This window comes from Orycteropus afer, unplaced genomic scaffold, assembly GCF_000298275.1.
Source record: "Orycteropus afer afer isolate SDZICR_OR568_19922 unplaced genomic scaffold, OryAfe1.0 scaffold00059, whole genome shotgun sequence".
Taxonomy (NCBI): domain Eukaryota; kingdom Metazoa; phylum Chordata; class Mammalia; order Tubulidentata; family Orycteropodidae; genus Orycteropus; species Orycteropus afer.
Window position 1 is genome coordinate 2,309,689 of NW_006921646.1, and position 5,491 is coordinate 2,315,179.

Here is a 5,491-nt window from a genome sequence, read left to right on the forward strand (position 1 = left end):
ACCCACCAACCACTCCTTGGAAGGACAACTGGGCAATCTACTTCCTTAGAGATACTGCCTTGGAAACCCAAGGAGGGGTCCCTGTGAGTCTAAATCGACTCAACAGCAGTGAATTTGGAAGGAACAGCTTTCTTCCATCCTCAATGGATACATTAGTCCTCAAGCTAGCGCTCCCTGAGCTCACAAGATGGCTGCCACAGCTCCAAACATCACATATGGACTCCACAATGCCCAGGGAGATAAAGGACTATTTCTTCCCAAGTGTCTCTTGTCATTAATGACAAAAATTAACTTTTTTCCTGGAAGCCCCTTAGCACTTTTCGCTATGGTCTGATTGGCCAGGGGAACAGGAGTGCCACAAATGGCTTAGACAAGTGGTTCTCAGAGTTGTCTCCAAACCAAGACCAGTAGCATCACCATCACCTGGACACTTTATAGGGAAGATTCTCCAGCCCTACCATGTACCTCCTGAGTCAGAAACTTTGGGGATAAGGCCCAGCAATCTCTGTTGCAATAAATCCTTAAGGTGATTCTAATGCATGCTCAAGGTTAAAAACTTAGAATCTAAGTTTTAGATCTGTGTTTCTCAACCTGAGATGATTCCCCCCTACCCCTATCCCCAACCCGAGGGATGGTGGTAGACATTTGGCAATGCCTGCAAACATTTTTGGTTATCACAATGGTGGGGGAAGCAGTTTGCTACTGAGATCTAGTGGACAGAGGTCAGGGATAGTGCTAAACATCCTGTAAATATCCTACAGTACACAGGACAACCCTCTACAACAAAGAACTACCTGGCCCAATATGTCAATAATGCCGAGACTCAGAAGCTCTGTTTTAGATCAATAAACATTTATCCTCAATTTGGTCAAAGGAAGAATGGCTATTGGTTAGGCAATCAACAGTGTCTGGTTTCCAAATTTTCTTTCACAATGAAACATCCCCACTGTTCTGGTTACCTAGTACCGCTCTGACAAGAATATACCACAAATGGGATGGCCTTAACAAACAGGAGTTTATTCTTACAATCTGGAGGCTTTAAGTCCAAGGTCAAAGTACCAGGCTCTAGGTGCTGGGTGAAAGCCCCTCAACCTCGGGGTCCAGCTCTGCTCCTGCTCCCGGCCCACTGGAGATAGAGGTGTTTCTTCACTCAGACAGCTGCTGGCTGCTGAGGCTGAAAAACCCAAGGTCGACAGGTAAAAAGGCACAGTCCTGATGTTACCAAATCACACGGCAGGCCATTAACTTAAGTCCACTGTAAGTCCCAAGGTGGGCAGAGCATAGCAGGCTGCTGAGCAACGACACAGCTACATGCAGGGTCTAAGAATGCCATAAACTACAGACCATTTCCAAGGCTTCTGTTTAAATACATACAGGAAGCAGACCACATCCCAAAGGCAGCCACTCAGCTGCTTGTGGTAGATCCTACCATGGAGTTGATTGACAGTCTCATCCTGGGAAATAAGTACCACCAGCTGCCCAGCCACTCAACCAGGCCCGGCCAAGTTGACACACAAACATAATCATCACACCCACCATCTTTGCCACATCATTCCCTCACAAAGGAAACCATTTCTTTAGAAATAGATGGAGGACTATTACCGAATCCAAAGTATGGGGCTTGCAAGGTTTATATTTGTCAGAACAACAAGCCAAAGCTCAGGTCTTTGGATTCTCCTTCCAGTGTGGGGGATAGGGGGAATCCTGAAGGAACTTGGATTCTGGAAGGAGTCATACTTGGTGACTTACTCCAAGTATTATTGGTAAAGCTGTTTTATCAAGAGCTTAATCATCTCTCTAAATATAGTCTATGATTTTAAAGGTTGACTACATTCTTAAGTGTGATTTTTGCACTGTTTTGGAGCCAATTTTTTTTTTTTTTTTTTTTTTTTTTTTTGTCCAAGAAATGCAGCTCCATGTTATTGTCTGAGTAGAGGAGCAACTAGAATTTGATAGGTAGGAACTCCCCTTTTGGGCCCCATAAACCTGTAAGGTTGGACATGCTGCATTTGTATGTTTTGACTATACCTTCCAGCAATGTTAGAAATACTCTCCATCTTTGCTGTCCAATATGGTAGACACTAGCCCTGTATAGCCACTGAACACATGAATGTGGCTAGTGCAACTGAGGAGTTCATTTTTTAAAAAAATTATTTTTTTATTTTTGTTGTTGAGAGTATACACCAATTCAAGGATTTCTACATGCATGATTCAGTCACGTTGATTACATTCTTCAAGTCCTGCAACCATTCTCACCTTCCTTTTCAGAGTTGTTCCTTCTCCATTAACATAAACTCACTGTCCCTTAAGGTTCCTGTCTAATCTTTCAAGTTGCTGTTGTCAATTTGATCCCATATAGATAGTTCTTAAAAGAGCATAATGCTCAAGGAAGACTTTTTTTTACTAGTTGAGTTAAACTGTTGTTTGATTTTAAGAAGACTGCAGGGGCTTCCATAATCCTTTGCCCTCTTCCTTTCCAACCTGGTCGCAACGCTATGGCTCCAGCAAAGAAGGGTGGGGAGAAGAAGAAGGGCCATTCAGCTATCAACAAAGTGGTGACCAGAGAGCACACCATCGACATTCCCAAGCGCATCCATGGAGTAGGCTTCAAGAAGCGTGCCCCTTGGGCACTCAAGGAGATCCGGAAATTTGCCATGAAAGAGATGGGAACACCAGATGTGCGCAATGACACCAGGCTCAACAAAGCTGTCTGGGGGCCAAAGGAATAAGAAATGTCCCATACCGCATCCATGTATGGTTGTCAAGAAAACATAACAAAGATGAAGATTCACCAGACAAGCTCTACACATTGGTTACCTATGTACCTGTAACCATTTTCAAAAACCTCTACAGATGGTCAACGTGGATGAAAACTAACAGCTGATTATAAAATAAAGTTTTAAAACTGCAAAAAAAAAAAAAAAAGAAGACTGCAGGGGATATTTTTGGTTTAAGGTATAAAGATTATCTCATGGCAATAGTTTCAGGAGTTCATCCAGAAATTGTGTTCTACATTTTCTAGCTTTTGATCAAGAGTCTTCTATAGAATCTTTGATCAGTGTCCAGTAATGGTAGCTGGGGATTTTTCTTTTTTAGGAATTCAACTTTCACTTTTATTTAATTGTAATATTATATTTAAATAGTCACACAGTACAAGTAATCACCTAATATTGGACAGTGCAACCTTAGATCCTGAGTTTTCCCTGTGGCTCTTGGCGTGCACTGGCTTGTGGTGGGCCCCAAGCGGCACTCGGCACACTGGAGACTTACAACTGAGTGGGCTCTTAGTTAGAGAACACTCTATTCGGTTTGGAGGCCCCCAAAACTCCAGAGAAGGGCTCAGTTATTTTGAATATTGCCAACACTGTACCAGGGAGCTCTGGTGACCTAGTGCCTAAGGCATTTGACTGCTAACCAGAAGGCTGGTGGTTCAAACCCACCAGCCACTCCTTGGAAAGAAGACTAGGCAATCTACTTCCGTACAGATACTGCCTTGGAAACCCAAGGAGGGTGTGTTAGACTGGGTTCTCAAGAGAAATAAAACCAGTAAAGCTTATAAAGAGAGAGAAAGAGAAATTTATCTTAGGAAAATGGCTCACACACTTACAGAAGCTGGCAAGTCCCAAGTTCTTGGATAAAATGTCAAGATGGAGGCTTTTCCCAACTAGCACAGCTGCAAGGGCTGAGGAACTCAAGGTTGGCAGGCAGTGTACTGGCTGTTGATTCCAATGAATGACGAATCCAAGATCTCCAGGTCAAATGGTGGATTGTTTGCTAATGGACAGTTGTAGGCAGAATCCCGATCCACCGAAGAGTGTCTCTTTTCCCAGGATGTCCATAAATATACTGGAAGCAGGCCATACCCCTAGGGAAACTTTCTTTCAACGGATTGGCTGCTCAAAACATTACATCTGATCCCATCATTGGAACAACTCACATCACAATTGCTTAAACCACACAGAATTGTGGTCCAGCCGAGTTGACACACATCTCCAACTATCACAGAGGGGTCGCTGTGAGTCGGATCCGACTCGATGACAGTGAGTTTGGTTTTTTTTTTTAGTACCAAATTAAATGTTTTCCAAATAGAGGCAGCCCAGTCTGTCCAGTAATTCAGAACTCTTTGCTTTTGGTTGGAATTTTCTCAGTATAGTGTAGAAATGTTGGTTAGCCCATGCTGATGAGAAACTCTACCCAGTAATAAATTGAGTAAAAAAATAATTTGTTTTCCGATTGAAAAAAAAAAAAACTACTTAGCATGTTCATTTGGTAAACTAAAGTCTCTCAAAGCGTGGGGATCCATTGGGTGAAAATATACATAAAGGGTCCCTTGGTGGTGAGGAGGTTGGAAATTGCTAATTGGGTTCAAGCTCCTCACTTTCAGTGGAGCAAATGGACACCCAGAGAGGGGAGCTGCCTGCTCAAGGCTGCTTAGCTGGGGTGGGGCCAGGTGGGGCTGGAGAGCCAGAGCTCCAGGTTCATGGCAGGATACATTGTGGAAGAAGCCAGTGTCAAACAGTGTTCTGTGTGTCCCAGTATATGTGTCAGTCCTGAGCCGTCAGTCCCTTCACACTTCCCAACCCAGGACAGTGATTATGTCTGTTCCATTCTCTTTGATCAGTGACCAGAACTAAAAAACAAACCAAATCCATTGCTGTTGAGTTGATTCCAATTCATGGCAACCCTATGGATGTAGAGTAGAACTATGCTCCATAGGGTTTTCAAGGCTATGACCTGTTGGAACCAGGTTGCCAGATCTTTCTTCTGAGGTGCCTCTAGGGGGATCTGAACCATCAACCTTTGATTTAATAATCAAATATGTAGGCATTTGCACCACTCGTGATCAGAACAGGTAGGGAGATTTAAAAGTCTTTTCATGGTGGTGAAATTCCATGCTGTCTGGTGGTGGTACAGGATAGAAATTTTTCTCAAAGTCTGGTCCCTGGACCACCTTCCACAGAATGGAAAACTGGAAGAAAGGCATAAAAGTGCTAATTCTTGGGCCCCACCACAGACCTACTTTGGTGGACTGGTACATTGGTGTCCCTACTCCCACCGCATAAACCACACCTCCTGATATTCTTGTCCTGTCCTAGCCCCTCCCACACTGACTTTGGTCTTGGCCATGTGACTTTCTCTGATCAGTCATTGGTCAGCCTGACACAAGCAAGGACTTGATAGATAAATGCTTATACATTGGAACTTATACTTTTGGAATGTTCACTCTTGAAGCCCTGAGCTACCATGTAAATAGATCCAGCTACTCTGACAGAGAGATCACATGGAGAAAAAGAGAGGCCCAGCCAACTGCCACCTACCATAGCCATCCCAGTTGAGGGTTAGTCACGTGAATGAAGAAGCCATCTTGGACATTTCAACCCCAGGTGATGTCCTATAGAACAGAAGAACCACCCAGCTGAGCCTAGTCAGCCCACAGAATCACAAATATAATAACAAATCTTTGTTGTTGTAAGTCACTAAATTCTGGGGA

The 5,491-nt window shown here is 43.6% G+C and overlaps 1 pseudogene; it reads left to right on the plus strand.

Annotated features, from left to right (window-relative positions):
* The first annotated feature begins 2,495 nt into the window (after positions 1–2,495).
* On the plus strand, positions 2,496–2,877 carry LOC103195731 (annotated as a pseudogene).
* Positions 2,878–5,491: the final 2,614 nt, after the last annotated feature.